Source organism: Dermacentor andersoni, chromosome 8 (genome assembly GCF_023375885.2).
Source record: "Dermacentor andersoni chromosome 8, qqDerAnde1_hic_scaffold, whole genome shotgun sequence".
Lineage (NCBI taxonomy): Eukaryota > Metazoa > Arthropoda > Arachnida > Ixodida > Ixodidae > Dermacentor > Dermacentor andersoni.
In genome coordinates, this window is record NC_092821.1 from 77,446,652 (window position 1) to 77,465,165 (window position 18,514).

The 18,514-nt window shown below is 45.4% G+C and overlaps 2 long non-coding RNA genes across 2 annotated transcripts in view; one reads left to right on the forward strand and one right to left on the reverse strand.

Moving 5' to 3' along the window:
* LOC126538752 (uncharacterized) overlaps positions 1 to 18,514 on the forward strand; it is a 316,846-nt gene that overhangs the window by 23,180 nt on the left and 275,152 nt on the right. The gene's annotated exons all lie outside the window — the stretch shown is intronic.
* Positions 8,293 to 17,585, reverse strand: LOC129386745 (uncharacterized). The gene is made up of 2 exons (XR_008614058.1): positions 17,503 to 17,585; positions 8,293 to 8,494 (listed from the first exon to the last, which is right to left on the reverse strand). It is a non-coding gene; the product is annotated as an uncharacterized lncRNA (long non-coding RNA).

Genomic DNA, 18,514 nt, shown 5'->3' on the forward strand with positions numbered 1-18,514 from the left:
CGTAGAGCTTCTACGTGTCAGCAGTGCGCATGCGTAAAACGTAGCGGGCGCGCGCGCGTCTCGCGGACGTACGTGAGATTCAATTCTTTGCGTGCGTTTCTTGCGCACGTAGACAGCTTCGCGTGGGAGTTCCGCGAGATCACGAACAAGCGATAGCGGGCCGCGCGCGCGCAGACGGCTTGCATCGAAACACGGCGACAGGATTGAATTGGCTACCGCCGTGTTCACATTTCCCGATAGATGTGGCTACGGGGTCCCTATTGGCGTGCGTCGCGTACGTGTAGCTAAAAGCGTGTCAGATGGCGTGCACGTAAGGCACGTAGGCTTTTCACGTTTGCGTACGTGAAGCCTCTACGTACGTGTAACTAAAACTGTCTAATATCCTCGTCCCATGTAGCACTAGTTCATTACACGTCTAAAGGCTGCGCAAAAATGCCACACATGTCTCTGCTATCTTACTGCTGTGTTTTGTAAGTTGTACGAATACGATTCACAAATTAGGGAAGCTGGCTGCGAAATTTTAGAAAAGATAAATGTGGCTTAGTTTTTCGACAGCAATTATTCTGACAGTTATGGTTCTGAGTATGCACAGCCCGTTTCACCAGTGTAGTTCCCGTTCGAATGAAGTCTTATCAAACGAAACCCTTACTTAAATGACAAAATTTTACACCAACAATTACTAGTGGCTGGACTGATGCGTGAAAGAGACTATCATACATCTAACTGCAGCCGCGAATCGTCTTTCTTTTGCCTTGGCTACGTCGATTGCTTATCCCCCGACTATTACCAAATAGGGGCAACGAACGTTGATATTTCACTCCTGTTTCAAAGTTGAGCCTAACGAAAGGAAGCTGCGATTGTGTAGACAATACATGGGTGCCACACGACAAGTCAATACACATCAAAATATTTGCTCAAAGCCATTGATAAATTAATATGTAACCTTAACAGAATACTTATAATGCGTTCTAGTCAGTGTGACCCAATAACGCGTTTTATATAGGCATACTCCCACCTACTACATAGACATTGAATTAAATTTTTATATTCGAAGGTCGACAGATTTCTCGAGCATAAAAAACAACAAAAAATAAAATAACGCCGGACCCATCTCAGAACAAATTTTTTATGTTTCTGCTATTAGCTTCGAAGTAATTTATGGAGACAACATATTGCAACCACTGGCGCGTACGATGTAAGAAGCGTATATGCAGTCCCGATGTTGTCTCGGAACAATCTTCTGAACAAGCAGCGCTATCCAACACCGTCGCAGTGAAGTGCAAGCGAAGCGCGTCAGTGAATATACACTCAGACAAGGTTGTCTGAATTGAAATCCACCCAGCACCATATCATTCTAAATGACGTATTCAAAAGCGTCATATGCGCAGAAGTACACACCCAGTGGCACATAGCCACCACCCCAAGCTCAAATCAAAAAGGTTTGTTGATAAGTGGCGCATATACAGTTACACATAGCTAGCTACCCAAATCGGTGTAAAAGATGTTCATTGAAGAACGGCCACATACCTATAACTTATGGTAGATTTACAATAAATCAAGTTTCAGGTAAAAAGTTTTTAGAAGAGTGGCTCATAGCTACTGGTCCATACTCAGTAACACAAACTGACACCAAAGAGTGCCAGCGAAGTGTCGCACATACCTAGTTTCACATGCCGAGTAAACCAAGTGGGGAGGAATGAGATGTACTGAAGAGCGGTACCCAAGTAGTGGCACATACCGAGAGACACACGTTGCCGTGACACTAGTTAACTGACGCGCATGCGCAACGTCACATGTTCGTGAGCCAAGTTGGCCCGATAATTCGTTTTACAACCGGCGAGCTCGTCAGAGCCACGCTATGCTCTGACCACGATATCATGGACTACCCAGTGACCCAAGATGGCGGGAAAACGTTTCCAGACTTTGACAAACAAACATAAAGACAGCCCACGCATAGTGCGTAGATTACCATAATAATACTAACGGTATAGCATTCTGTTTTATTTTCAAAAAAATATACAACGCAGGCTACAACCCACCACCCAAAGACTCTGTCTTGGCGTAATATTGAAATGTCAATAAAGAAGGTGTCCTGTGCGTTGCTGCATACGGAGTGTCTCAGAATTTACGGAGCCTTCAAACTATTCGACCAACAAAATATAAAGGCCCGATGTTGCTGTGAGCTAAATGATACTTTTAGGATATTGTTTGGTTAAATTAGGCTACACGCTGGAAACCACACTATTTTGTCAAAGAGTATGTTCAGCACTGATCAGCGATCACAAATGCGTAAACTATCGAGCGCTTCCTCTGGAGCTGCAAACCAATTTTGAGAAGTCATGCCTCTTTCCCGACATAGTCTGCGTAGACGTATTTGCTGATGTCACAAAATATTTGTAATAAATATAAAGGTGTCCCACTTCAAAAAAGAAACTTGCAATTAGGAGAACTCGAAGCTCACAAAAAATAAAGGTTCTAACAATTTAGAAAACTCTCAACCCGCACCCATGAGCCTAGTAACCATAAACCAGATACTTGAGGTAGAGCGGCAGACCGCGTGCTCTCGGTCCCCATGTTCTGTGCTCTTTATGACTGTGTGCCCATTACGGAAAAGTACGATGAAGTTGTATATTGCCATTCGAGGTAATTCAAGTTTGTGGGCTATAGTGATGAGAGCAATCTACGCCAAAATACCAGTAGTAAATATCCAAATCAATGCCTGCATAGCCAAAATAGCAATATTTGCTTAAAGTGTTTCTGTCCTGGAAGTCCGGAAACAACGCTCTCGTTGGCATCCTTCAGAATGTTGAGGTGACTAAGCTTCTTCGCTTGCTATATAGGCAAGAGTAGTTCAGCCTGAAGAATGATGTTGCTACGCGAGAGCACTTTTCTGGTGAAGTCGCTCGAGTAGTCACCGAAATTCAAGTTATGTTTGATCAAGGACGTTCTGTTTTATGTAGGCATACCGAACAAGTCTGAAAAATGATCTCGTCAGATGAAATATTCGGTTTGCGTTCGATCTTTCTTCTTGCGTTCGAAATCATTGACCATAGAACGAGTACCTTGAGCAAACAATAATGCTTGTCACCTACCTTCAGCTAAACACACAGATAGCCGAGTGATGGCAGTACAATGTTCTGAAATGCCTCTATTCACGCGCTGAGATCCGCTTGCACAAAACAAGGTGTTTACTTATTTGATGGAGCAAATTATTTAAATAATAATAACGACCCTCGTAAACATTCCACGCTGAGGCCTTGTTTCAACTGGAAAGATTAAGTGGAGCACATTTGTTATGCGACCAGACATCACAACTCAGACTTTTCATAAATTCATATAATTTAAAATAATAATAATATTATTGGAAGCATTGCAGCAGTTATCTATTGTATATGAGGCGCCTGATACCATTTGATTTCAGTGCATGGGGCATATTGTTATATTTTAGAATATTGATGCAATTAAAAACCCGAGCCTTCTATTTTGACGTCACTCAAACCATACGAGTTCGAAATGCAATTCTCTTTCTCAGTCGAAAAAAAGATAAAAAAGCGTGTTCCGTTCCCTTCTCAAGTATTGATTTATACAGGTAGCACTTGGAAGTGCTACCTGCTTTAGATATTTTTTTTTCTTTAGATATTGTGTATGCACGCTGGTTTACATTGACGGCACTGGCAGCTCACTGGGGAAAGCTGGTAGCTCACGCCGGCTGTGATAACACTGGCAGCTGGTCTACACGTTGATTCATCATGGTAATGTTGGGATAGGTGCTGCTTTAACGTGGATGGCGATGCCTAGTGGTGGCCCGCCATTGGTAAGGCATTCGTATGGTATATTGCTGAATGTTCACTGGCCGTACAGTAAATGCGATAGCCAGGTTTCAATAAACGTTGCAATTTAGCACAAATGATGCACTCATGCACTATGGTATAATTTTATTAGTTATACGAAGCAGACCAATGCACCTTCTTGACAATGAATTAATGCTCATGGGTTATGGGGCTCGTCGCATTGAATTCGGTAGCCGTCAATCATGCATTTGCACTACTCACCACAAATATAGTCAGCCTGTTCGGTAGAGCAATACTAATACCTGGGCATACAACACCAATGTCAAATGCACACAACTGCACGACATTGAACAGGTCATGCTCTTTTACGCAGCTGCTTTCACACATACAAGACTTATTGCTAACTTCAGAGCTCTGTGACCGTTACTTCAATAATAGTGATACGCTACTGTTTTATATCTATAAACGTGTCACTTTATTATGCGCCATAACAATTCCAGACGCGTCAGCACTTGCCACGGGCCACCTTAAGCAGTGGTAGAGGAGATCGGCACTCAGTATTGGCAGCTTCCGTTTTGCAAGCGTGGACTCATAAAAAGTAATTAGCCCTTCATTTCTATGCGTCATGCTCCTTACTGAATGCCTTTGCTTATATACCTGCATTGTAGTGAACTCAGAGCACCGTGCATGCGCCTGGTACAGTGCTAATCCTAACAGTCCGGACGCGAGGCGAAATTGAGTGACGCATTAAATTTACGTATGACCTGCTGGCGATTGTAAAAATTATTCATTTCGAGTTGATAGATCCGTGTTCTCCTGAAAGCAGAAGAAAACACAGCCGCTGCTGTTTATGCTGACTTTTTCGCACAGATTTTTATGTGACCCACAAAATGCGACTGCTCCTTTCTTAGCACGCAGATACTAGCAGTGCAACATAGCAACGCGGCAGTTTGATTGTGTGCGGCTTATTCGAAAGAAGTGAGCTAGTTTCTTTGTCGCATCCACTACGGGATGTACCACATCAGCATAGTGGCTATTGCATTGCGCTGTTGAGCTCGATGCCATCGGTTCAACCATTGCTGCGGCGGCGGCATCTTGAAAGCGGTCGCATGTGACAATGATCGCGTACCTATTTACAGGAGCACCTTATGAAAGTAAAGGTGGTCAAAGTTACTCTGGAGTGCCCATCTACGGCACGCGTAATAAAAATATCGTGGTTTTGCCTCGTAAAATCTAAGCTTCGTTAGCGCCTACAAAACACGAATACATGGAGTGTCGTAAAAGAGAACGGCTCAATTAGAAACTGCTTACTACCACAAAAGATCATGTCATCAATATTTTAGCGTGCCTGTGTGGTAGTGTGTTAAATTTACAATGCAATAGTTAGTCGTTTTAATCTTAACACTGAACGTTTACCATTTCGACGCTTCTTTCTTTTTCGGCGTGATGCTTGAGTTTTGTGTTGGCTTACAATTTTTACACGCTCGAAACTGTCCACGACCAATTGAAAGCCCCATTTGTCACGTAACTTGTACACTAGTATGAAGCGTCATAGTAACCAGTACCCAATGCCACAGCAGCACTGTGAACACGCATGGGCAACTGCCAGAGAAAGTTGCTTTGTCAATATCGATTACGCATGTTCGTTGCGTATGACAAGCGTTTATTGGCAGCGAAGTAACAACGAAGACTCTCAACTTTACTACTCAGTTGCGGCTAACACAGCTCTTCTACACTGCCACGATGGTTGCCTGCTTGGCTCTTTGGTTGACGCTAAATTGTAGATGTTGTTGCCTCTGACAACCAATCTGTGTTTTTCGAACTATGAACACAAATTTGAAACTACTACAAAACAGGTGAAGATGTAGGTAGACACGTATATATGTTATGTGCTGCATGCTCTCTACATAGGTGTAAGGAGCTGAATTTCATGGCTCAACACCAAGTCTAATGCGCCATGTCGTTACTCCACCAATAAAAAATCTGTTTTAGAAGTGTTACTGGAAAATTATAAGCTGTCTCATGAAGCCAAATGACCTTTGAGGGATAGTCTGGATGGCTGCAGACGGCTGCCGTGGTATGGTGATCGTTCCTTTCTCTATATATGTTATTGTTTTCAAAAAGATGAAAAGAGAGCATGTTTCTTTTGCTTTAATCGACTTTGACGTAGGTTGCTGTGGATATATTTCATCCAATGAAAGTAATAATTGATGTAAAACCTGATGGTGATGTTTCTTTGCAAAGGCACCAACTTTCTATTGCATTCTATAACCGCTAATTACGTTAATATATGCGTTCTCGCCAATTCCACCTAAGCTAAGTAGGTATAGATGTTGTCGTATTCCATTATGATATTGTAATCTCTAATCCATCGGATTGAACAAAAAAAACAAGCTATGTACATAGTCTGATTGAGACAGTCACCGGAAGCGTGACAGGATACTGGGGCCCTATAACGTAAAACTATTCCAATATGTTTTTATATCAGCCTAAATTCTGACGTCAAATTTGCGTTGGTTGTCTGAACAGACCAATCAAACGTTCTGCTCACATATAGGAGGTCACTTTTGTTTGTTCTAGAAACGAATAACATTGCCTACACTGAGTGGCTTGTCTTATCTAATTGACTGACAAGAGCCTAGGAGCACGCTCAAGAGGAGACGCATTCGATGGGGCCGAGCCAGTGCTCTCAATATCGATAACCGGATGAAGACGGTGGTGCCGGCGTCTGTTACTCGTGCACCGCGTCTTTGATTGGTCCACTTTTCCTTACTGAGCTTGCGGGGGGTGGTCGAAATTCGCAGCAGCATGCAACGGAAGGTTAAGAATGCCGCTAAAACTGATGCTCAGCAAAGAAGAGTTGGAAGAACGAGGCCATAAACGTGCTGAAAGTGCTCGAAAAGGTTACGCGGCCACGTAAAAAGTCTTGTACGCAAATAAACCCATGCTCTCGGGCAGGTTCGAGTAGCCAGTGCCTGAGCGATTGGCGGTAGCCATCTTTTATTTCTTTCGGAACGGGGCAGCCTGCGGCTATTCAGAAGAAAAATCAGTTTCGCGCGGCATATTAATGCATCTTTAACGCGTACATGTCACTTTGACGTGGTGAGTTTTCGTGGTTTTGTGACGTCCGTAACAGGCAGGCGAAGTGGGTGTCGCCCGAAAACTCTTGACCAATAGTCGAGGGCTAATGGCGAAAAGGCGTCAAATCGAAAAAAACAATTTTTTTGTTCTGTCCAATCATGCATAATCAGTGTGTGCACGTCATATCAGATGGGGAACTATCACGGTTTTCGTTACGTCACATGACAGACAGGAAAAGAGCGGGTGGACCAAAAAGTGTTTTTGACCAATGGCGGAGGGCTGATTGCAAAATTGGGGCGCCAGAACGTAAAACTACTCCAAAATTTTCTATTCTTATTCTGCAATCAGCCTTACACGATTGGATAAAAACTTTTTTTGGACCATCCCCACTTTGCCTGGCTGTCACGAGACATCACAAAAATCGCGATAGCTCCCTATCTGATATGACGTGTGCACACTTATTATGCATGATTTGACTGAACAAATGCAAAACAGTTATTTCAGATTCGACACTTTTTCGCCATTAGCCCTGGGCTATTGGTCAAAGGCTTTCGGGCTGCACGCACTTCACCTGTCTGTCACGCAACGTCACAAAACCCCCATAACTCACCGCGTCAAAGTGACGTGTACGCACTAAAGATGCTTTAATATGCCGAAAGAAAACTGACTTTTCTTCTGAATAGCCACAGGCTGCCCGTTCCGAAAGAAAAAAAGATGGCGGCCGCAGATCGCCCAGGCACTGGCTACTCGCACGTACCGGAAAGCATGGGCTTATTTGCGTATAATAAAACTTCTTGCGTAGCCGAGTAACGTTTTCGAGCACTTTTGGCACGTTTACGACCTCGTTCTGCCAACTATTCTTTGCCGAGGATCTATTTTAGCGGCGTTCTTGACCTCCCGTTGCATGCCACCCCGATTTTTGACCAGCCACAGCGAGTTAAATATGGGAAAGTCGCAGACGCCGGCACCACCCTCTTCGCCCGGTTATCGATTTTCAGTGCAGTGGCTCGGCCCCATCAAATCCTTCTGCACTTGAGCGTGCTCCTCGCCACTTGTCAGCCAATTAGATAAGACAAGTCGTTCAGCGTAGGCAATGTTATTCGTTTTTGAAGCAAACAAATGTGACCTCCTATGAACGAGGAGAACGTGTGATTGGCCTGTTCATACAACACTGCGGGTGACCGCCCGATGCTCGCGCCGGCAGTTACGCACATTTGACGTCAGGAGATTGAAATAAAAACATTTTTGAATAGTTTTACGCTATAGGGCCCTTGGAATCAAAAAGTTTGGAATAGCTTTACTTCACAGTGCCCGTGAACACTGCATCCTCAACACCGCGCTGTCCTTAATATTCTGTCCAAGGACGGTAGTGCTGGACACTGTTCGGAATATACTTAGATTGCCAAGGAAGCAAGCAAAATAATAGCAAAATAAGTTTATTGAGTAATCGAGATCTTTACTCAGCAGTTGCGTAGCGGTATCTCCACGTTCCGTCATAAGCATAGTATAAAGCAATCGGAGGCAGGCGTGGTGGCGGTAAAGTGCGCCTTTTAAGGCAGCAATTGGGCCAATAGCCGTATCCATCCAATGTTCTGTTATCGAAGTCACCTGGGAGAGGGCACCTGCAATTTGATAGTGAATGTCTGGTGAGACTGTAGACAAAATATTAGGAAGTGGCATGCTTTTATGATTGGTGCGTTATAGCAAACAAATATGCTATCAAAGCCGCCAGACTTTCATGAAACGAGTGATGTATTTCCTCACACATTATGAAGCAGTTTCTCCTCTGTGAGGTTTCTAACACCAAAAACTTAAACTATCTTTATGCGCTGAGTCAGACACATTGAGTAACATATACGTATTGAGGCTTTATACAGGGTTCATTATGAAAGTAAACCGTATGATTTTATTATGCGGGACTACCCATGGCAGCGCGATAAACCGGTCGCGAAATATGGCGAGGGTTCTGCCCTGCCAACGCAGCCTGTCGCCAGTTTACTCCGAGCAGTGTGAGCGGACAACACGGAGCGATGGAGCGTTCGCTTGAACAGCGATTCTGGGGGTTCTGAATCTGAAGTAGTTGGTTGTGAAAGTGCTTGTGGGTTTCAGTGCGAGTCGGTCAAGGTGAGTTGAGGGGTGTGCATTTCACTCTGGATGAGTTAACCAAAGTCCCATTAGACTGGTGTCCGAGTGAGTGGAGGCAAGTACAAGTAGGTGCGAGCCCGATTCGGGATTATTTGACTCCAGTTTGATTGTGCATCTCACTTTTAGTTCAAGTAAAGGGGCGATAATGTGAAGCTCAGAGAGATAAGCATGTATGGATCGCGTGTGACTACATTTACATTGGTTCGAAAAATTGCGTTATACATTATTGGGCTTGTGCCCTTCGTAAACAAATTAAACCTTAACACAAAGAGATTTCGTACTCTGCGTGTCCCATAACCTGGAAAAACATGTTCTAGAACTCCGTCTTCCGATGAGTGTTATTAGGAATGAGCAGCAGCTAGGCAGTCAATGCCTTCGCCTAAGTTTTCTGCATCTACAGTGGGCCGAGTACTTTGGTTTTGCAGTTGCCCCTCGTACCCCAACTCAGTTCAGACAGCTTTGCCCCTGTCAGCTTTGCATGTGTGACGTGCATGGATGCTTTTGTTAGGCGTAGCGTATCGTCATGTCTCCTGGTGCCGTGCTGTTTGCGCTAAAATTTTTAAGAAAGTGCCGACCAAGGTGGATTCTACCTCACCTACAACCTCCCTATTTATGTATGTAAGAGCCGTGCATATTGGTATCAGTGAGCACGAGTGAAAGCATAGAAATAAACGTTTCTAGGGTGGCGTATTTCTTGAATATATTTTAGTTCTTTTGCGTGGTAAATGAGGTGCTTAGAAATTTATTTGCAAAAAATTTCGATTCTCTACATCAAGTCGTTTATTTCAGGTAAGTGGAATGACACTAAGACTACATGGTCTTTCGAAAAGTGACGGGCATATGTACCACTGACTCTCTGGGCTCACGATGCAAAATTGTCTTACTGCATTCGTGGTCAGACCAATACCTTCGAAATTTCTTTCTTACAAGTAAGTGCGGGGGCAGAAAATTATTTTGCAACTAATTTTAGTTCTGTAAAACAAGCCATTTGGCTTTAAAAGTGGGACGTATTTGTCCTATTGCCACTGCATGTCTATATTAAAAAATTGGGACTGATTTGTCCCCCACACTTTCAAGCGCCTCAATAAAAAATTACGTGCAACCGCTTCTTCCGTAAAACGGACTGAAACACGACTGACAAAGTAGTAATGCGGAGGCTATACACAAAAAGTCTGCATGCACTTCTCGCCAGTGCGCCGAACACCAATGGCATCAGTGCCTTTTGTCACGTCCGTAATCAAGGACTACTTTTCGGACTAGCTATCACCTAAAGATACAACAAATAATTCTCATTGTGAGCTAACAATGTAAGTTTAAATGCAGGAAATGCGAATAACTTATCGGACATATTGAGATATTTCCTATCACTAAAAAATGTGAGAGCAAATTTTAAAGAAGCGTTGCCACAGTGAAAACAATTTGACTAGCTCTTACACGCATGTCCCCTTTCCGTCGCGAAGTGCGCGGTTTGCATGGCCACGCGTGGTCGCGCGCCATATCTTGAAAGCGATATGCAAATGACTCATCCCTTTGTGCACGTTGTGTTCTCGCCAATCTTGTGTTGAAGCGATAGACCGCCCAATGGTCACTTCGCTCGCTCCTGCTGCCGCACTTGCCCACACCGGCCTTATGACAGCGAGTGTCCGCGCTCATCGAGTGTGATGCGTTCATGTTTGCTTCTGCGCGCTGGCTCCATGCTAATTATTTCATTTAGTGAACGAATATTTCCATCCTTGCACGGCCCTTAAAGCTACTATCGTGACTTCGCACAGGTGCCTACTATTTTGCTATCGCAATCGATACTTTGCCTCTCGAGCGAAAATGAAACTTTTTAATAACTGTACGGCACATAATGCAATTGCCGAATTGTAGCCGGTGAGTTCGCATAGAGTATATATTGAGAAGAAATTCTCAGAATTACACAGTTTTGAGATATTATATTTCAGCGCCGGGTGAAAAACTACGACGTTGAGGTACGTTTTGACCTTCTATGCATAAAGGAGTCTTTCATAAAAAAGTGAGTGAAATAACAGTGCGTTTTTACCGCAAGTTTCACAGTTCATATCTCGGAACCGGTGTCATCCTCAGCATTTGTTTAAAATCAATATTCATTGCATGATCCACGAGCTACACGGGTAGATTGTAATATGTGCTGTATATTGATGCGCACGAAACTTAACTAGCGAAAGTTGGTTAATTAGTAAATTCCGCATTTGTATATTCGTCGATCTAATATGCAGCTAATTGCGTAATTCACTTCAGTGCTGGAATTGTGCTATCTGCATCTGATCTGATATTTCATTTTTATAAAGTTCGTGCAGCAAAAAAAAAAAAAGAGCGCTCTATTCAGACTTGTATGAACGGGTGAGAGATCTGGGGATACCTGACTGCAGACTTTTGCTTCTAATGTGCTTCTATCGAAACCGAACCACAGCGCCTGATACGGAGTTCCCAATGGTGAGGCGGCAGTTGTCTTTGGCCAGTGCTTTTCCCATGTCACTGTGGCGCACGTAGCACGAGGATTTTCGTTTCGCAGTGCGTCCTCTGTTCTCTGCCGGTGCCATGGTCGTCGGAGACATGAGAAATAGATGCAACATGGGCACGCTCTGCAAATGCTCCGTCGATCCATGAACAAAAACTTGAACTAAGACGTGCAAATGACAATTTGTCACTACACCGAATTTGTGGTAAAAACATGTCATTATTCATGGGTCTCCGTTTTGGGCTGGCGGTGAAATACACAAAAGCAGGTACTACTGCAGAAGTCAAAAGGACTAGTTGCAATGCAAATGAAAAAAAAGTTGCAGTTTCGCACGGAAGGCGAACCATTGATTGCGATAGGAAATGGTTAGATAGTTATATGAAGTAAAGATAGTAGCCATAGCGGCCGTATAAACTTGCAAACGTTCGCTTACTATCGAAGTTGCGAAGCATCGTGCCAGTCCGCACAGGCAGCGTCTACACATCACATTCGATGACCCCGGAAACTCACAGTCAAAACGCTGGCGGGAGGAAGTGCGGCAACAGCAGCGAGCAAAGCGATGTTCGTGCTGCGTAACTCTTCAACTAAAAAAAGAGCGGCGAGAATGGAGCACACACAAAGGTATGAGCTGCCGTCGTACCCAGACTCAGCAGCGGACGCAGATCGCTTTTAACGTTAGTCGCACGCAGCCGCACTTATAAGTAGTTGGTGCCAGAGTAACACGCAGGCCCCCTCCCTATCCTCCAGCAGGCGCCGTGCGCCCAATGGAATACGGCGCGTTTACTCGCCACTTTCCTCCCCTGAACGCGCCAGATTGGGTCCCGATCGCCTGTGCCCTTCGGACGAGGTCGCGCAATACGCAGTTCTCCCGAAGTCTCCTCCCTGCCTCCTCCCTGCCATCCCCCAAGACGTTTTGGAAGATGGAAGACGGCGCGTTACCTCCCAGCTTTCCTCCCTTGTGCGCACCAGACTAAGCCGCGATCGTCGGCTCTCCTCGCGCGCTTTCACTGACGCATACAGCATACGGCGGGAGACGGCTGTGTTATCACTCTTAGACTTTACACAGAACATCACGGCTCTGGCGATGCCGACGCGGACGGCAAAAATCTTCCAGGACTGACCATATAGTTGCTATCATAATAAGAAAAACTGATTATGTCAGCGTCGCCACATGAGGGTCGTATCAAAAAAGAGAAAAATAAAGACGTTAGCACATGCAATCTTTATGTTAGTGTAACAACAGATGATTAGTAGGGTTGGAAAAAAACACTCAAGACGTTGCCGTCGCGGCGTCAAGTTGGTGACAAAATGTGAAACAAACTAGGACAAGAAAAATAAAGCTGTGGAGACGCCAAAAAAAAAAAGATAACATTGTGATGGCGTTTCGTCTCACATTCGGCTCACAAAGGCATAATTGGTGAAGGTAACACGTGTACTCCATAAAATAATGTAATAGTAGATGATTGGTAGTGGTGGGTAGACATGCACAAGCTAGTGAAATAAGTAAATAAAAGGTATGTAGCAGCCGAGCCAAAGAATGCTGACCTCTTTGCGGACAGTCTCCAGAATTTCTATAGATTTTTCCCGTTTGGTTCTTCGGCTTCAAATATAGGATACTGTGTCGGATACTGCTAGTATCGAAAGCATGCCGACGCCGACCTGTACTTTCAATAACCATAGGCTTTGAAGATTATTGCAAGGGCTTCGCTTGTTCCCGAAGTGTATGATACCACCACGCACTTCGCCCTTTCTTGCGCCGTTTTATGGCGGGCCTTAGCCGAATTCAGTTCCTGTGTTCAGAGCAGTTCTGCAGCCTAACAGTTCCGTAACAAGTGCCCTCTCGCAATCTGCAGGTCTTGACTACGTTTCGAGCGGCTGGAGGAGAAGCACAATGCTAGAGAAGAGAGTACCGTTGCGGCGGATCGGTTGCCCAATCGAGTAAATGAGTAACAACTTCAATAATCGAAGGGGTGAGAGGCAAGAGAGGCTGAGCTACGTAGATTGCTCTGATTGTCGATGACGTCTTCAGATAGTGCCAGGACCCGTCTCTGGATGCGTCGGTCCGTGCTGGAGAGAAGGGCCTCGCATTGTTTATCGGCGGGGGGCGGCGAGATGAGGCAGGCGGGCGCGGAATCCTCCGGGCAGCCCGAGAGTATGTGGTTCAGAAAAGCAACATCGAAGATCAGGTACACTCCCAGGTGCATTGGCTTTGTGTACATACTGGTCATAAAGACGCTAGAAGTTCTCTCTACGACGACGCCCTGGAAGGGAATCCTCCCATTGGCTTCTTCTTCAGCCGTGAACTACATGCTCTGCTTGAATGAATTCAGGTGCTGGATGAAATGTGTTGTGTGCTGGCGAGCGATAACACAGAAGCAGTCGTCTGCGTGTTTTAATATAGGCTCTGGTCACGTCCCGAATGAAGATAAGGCACCTTCCAGATCCTCCAGAGCAGTGTTGCCGCAAACGATCGATACAGATGACAACATCGCTATGCCGAGCACCTGCTGCTGAAACTGCTTCTCAAAGACGAAGTACATATTCCGATGGCAATATTTTGGAAGGCGGCATACCTCATTGGTTTCAAATAGCGTACGTTCGGCCAATGAAAACTCAGCACTCGACCGCATAGTGTCAGGATTGGGGGCTCAATCCCATCGCTCGTGATCCGTTGTCAAGATTGGAGTCGGGCATAAATTGGAAGGTAGCTGGCCCATGCCGACGTCCAACTTATCCACGCTGAGGACGTTGATGAAGGGAAGGACTGCTTCTCATCGAGAACGAGGAATATGGGTTTATTTACAGTATTTATATCAGTCTAACATGACTGTTTGAGAAAGTACATCAGTCTAACATGACTGCTTGAGAGAGAATGTCCTTAGCAGCCGCACAACAGCGGTTTTTAAACACTCGGTCCTCTCCCGATACAAGGTGATGCGAACGTTCGTTTCGTCATCGCAAACTAGCCGCCTTCCCGCAGGACGGTCTACACACACAAATGCACAACACGTGCGAAGGTCCGGAACCGACGTCAGAGGGGCCCCGTAGAACTCGGAGCCGTTCCAGGTAGCGCGTTGTCTTGCGTCTTGGTCGGTGCATGGGAAGCAGCGCCAAACGGGGTTCCCGCGGCAACTCGCGCACCCGTAGCAGATCAGGTCAGCGTTGGGGAGTTTGGGAACAATAGTTGGCCCGCCGAACTCATTCCGTCACGACGGCGATGAGGCTAGAGGTTGGCGGCGGTTTCAGCACAAAGCCTGCTTCACCAAACGCATCCTAGCTGAAGCGACGGAGAGTGGGGGATGCGCGTCTTGTTCCACAGCACAAAGTCGATTTAGTCACGCTGTGGCAGAGGTTGGCGGCGATGCTCCCGAGATGTTGCTTGCCCAGTCGCAACTGGGTGGCAAACTTGCACTGCAGCTGGCCGTTCTTTGCATGTGTGTCAATGGACGCACACGCAAAAAGTGACTTCAAGTCAAAAGAGACTATAACGGCGTCGTCATCAATGCGGGCGCTTCCTAAGTGCTCAAACCCATGAGCGGAGTCCAAGACGAACGTGGACGTGAGTCCTGCAAGCAACCGGAGAGGATGGCGCAGGTTGCCGGACAGTTCGCACAACGGCAAGATTGTGTAGTCGACGATTGCTCATACCGCAACATTGAGCTTCTGAACTGTTGGTAGCCCGTAAAGAGTGGGGGCCCATCTGTTGCGGCAGGATAACCTGCAGCAGTGATACTTTCATTTCAGTGGGGAGGGGGGACAAACTTGAAAAATTTAGTGAGCAGCTTCTGTAGCTCCTAATCCAGATTTCCCGGATCCCTAGGCAGCTTGGGATAGGTCGACGTGTCCTGGTGACGCCCGTTTATTTTGTTAAGGTTTGCTTGTGTCCTGGAGAAGGGGACGATTTATTTTCGCCATGAAACGGCGAAAGAAGGAGTGAAGTGCAGGGCTATACCATGCTTAGCGGGAACAAGCGAGGCCCTTGTAAGAATTTTCAGAGGCTACCTTGTTCAAGTGGCCCACGTGCCTTGCTGAAAAATTGGCCACCAGCCGGATTGTTGCAAAAGACCGTTTCGAGCACAAACACTCTCCGGGAATAATCTACAAGGGCAGAAACTTTGAAGCAACACAATAATGACGTCGCGAAGGGCCACACAGCCGCACACGTCTTGGTGGAACATCACCAGCGTACCGGGTAGTTCGTTGACTGGGGCTGCGTAGGCATCATCGCCAGCAAGAAACATTGATCTGCCCGGTTGTTTTCAGAATTATACAACATCAAGTCAAATATACGCACGATAAGGATGACTTGGGGTAACCTTTCAGGGATGTACACCCGCAAGCTGCGCCGTCTCGCCCATAAATAATCGTACGTCCATGCTTGCATCTTTATTGTTATCAAGGGACACATGTGGAGCCAGAAGTATCACGTTAATATTGTATTTTATTTTGTCCTTGGCGAGAGTGCGTTATTTTTGTTCCATTATACCCACATAGCTGCAGGCGTGTGTATGAAAAATTAGATTATGAGGTTTTAGGTGCCAAAACCACGATCTGATCAGCAGGCACGCCGTAATGGGGTACTCAGGAAATTTCGACTACCTGGGACTCTTTAACGGGCACCTAAATGTAAGTACACGTGTGTCTTCGCATTTCGCCCTAATCGAAATGCGTTCGCCGTGGTCAGGATTCATCTGGCGACCTCATGCTTAGCAGCCCAACACGATAGCCCCTAAGGAACCACGGCGGGTGAGTGTGTTTTAATGCGTAAGCAGTCTATGACAGCTCACCAAGAAAATGTGTCCGTCGGTCTGTCGGTCCGTTCACAAAGCGTAACACGGGGATGAAATAAAAGCCATCTCTAGAATCACACGCAGAGCTGACTTAGAGCCATGTGGACATCAGTAAAATTCCTGTGTTGCCAAAAGTTAATGCCAAGCTTGCCACAACCCCGGATAATCTCGGTAGTCGCAGGAAGCGCCTTTCATGGGGCGTTACTTCACTGATTAAAATTCCGCCGATTTCCGAGAGTTCATGCGCCTTCTTGTCGCACTACACGGACAGATAAGTAGGCAATGAGCTAAGCAGGGTCAGGAGTGAGGAAGGGTTATTCGGGTCTTACCACGGTACAACTTTTAGTTGTCAGAGCAATTCTGATAATGCTGATAACGGTGGATAACGGTCGGGTCAAGTCTGAAAAGGCTGATTAGGTTCGGTAAGGGTTGGATCATGTCTGATTAGGTTCATAAGTACAAATAAATGTTAATAATGGTCGAGTAAACTCTACTAAGGCCAATAGGGGTCGATTAGGGCTGATAAGAAGATATATGACCGTGATGAAGTATGATAAGGTGATAAGAATGATAAGCAGCGAGACGGTGTTGAGGCACACTGCCAACATATACTTAGGCAAATCCAGTATAGGTCCTACATATGTTTTTGTTTATTGCATGGCACTTCTTTTCCGATTTAAATAGGTCACTCCCAAATGTACTTAATAGTATTGCACATCCTAAAATATTGCTACACACACGGTTTTTTGTACAAGGTTTCTTGGGACTGTAAAATATGGTCACGCCTGTTGTTACCACTGTGGACCTGTATTTTTTTTCAAGGGCAGAACGTCGCCTAATAGCTTTCAACAGTGATAATCCTTGTCAATTGGTTGTCTCCGTTTGCTGGTCACTTCCATGACACACTATGAATGATTCGATGAAATGAACACTTTCTATGTAAAAGGGCCATTTATTTCTGAAGGACACATGTGCCAATTACATTTCTGGGAAACTTAAAGCACCTCGCTTTACTACAGATGCCCTGTAAGTAGACCTGTCACCTATCTAAACAATGCGCATTCAGATATATTGATCGCGTACATTCAGCTTGAGTAGCACAGATTCGAATTTTACATTTAGAAAGAGGCAGCACAATACGAAGACAGCGTGCAAAATTAATCTTAACCACCGTTGCAGCTAATTGCACCATTGCATAAATATTACATCTTACCCACTAATAATAAGTTGAGAACTTGGTGCCTTGCAGCACAAGCTCACGCAAGGGTGATTCATATCCAGGCAAATACCATCTGCCCAGGCAGCACACCAGCATTGGTCCAACCATGGCCCAATGCTGGCAGAAATTGGTACCAATGTTGGACCAATGTTGGCATATTGGCAAAGTGCAACCCAATCCAATGCTGGCCCAGCGTTAAAGCCAAGATTGGACCAATGTTATGCCAATGCAGCAGCCATTGTGCTGCCAGCGTAGGACCAGCGTTAAAGCCAAGATTGGACCAATGTTATGCCAATGCAGCAGCCATCGTGCTGCTAGCGCAGGACCAGTGTTGAGCCATATCGTTGCCATTATTAATGCCAGCTTTGAGCCACTGCCCTTTGCATGACGAATATTCTAGATATGCTGGCTTTAGAGCACGCACACATTCTTACCGCAAACATTTTGCTAGCGGCATTTTTTGTAGCAATTGTCCCCTTACCGTCTTCCTCAATAGTAGCTAGGAAAGCTCGACAAAAAGATGTCAAGAAGCAGAAGTCATATATGCTTGCAAATAATAATAAAAGAATACTGAAATTGACGTTTATGACAATTTATTTGCGAATAAATTTTCACAAACAGGCATTTTCCGTGGACCTAGATGGGTGACGCTCGGTTATCTTCAAACAGTTTATTTACAGGCACTGCCCTCAGGATAGGAATTGGGCAAGGTGCCGAGGACGGTGGGCTGGCCAGGGGTTTCAGGGCAGTGAGCTTACGTCGGTAGGCAGGTTGGTCAGTGCTTGGATTTCGGCGGGCTGATCAGGCCCCACGAGGACCACGATAACGCGGTGGTTTCGTTGATATTGCTACCATATCCCATAGCGACTTCACCATTACTTGGAGGAAATGCTTGCTCTGTAAAATAAAAAGAAACATTATCAGAGATGTTGGTATGACAAATGTATGTGGCAGCGTTTTCATTTGAAAAATCGCCATACTGCAACAGTATTATAAGTCTGATCAG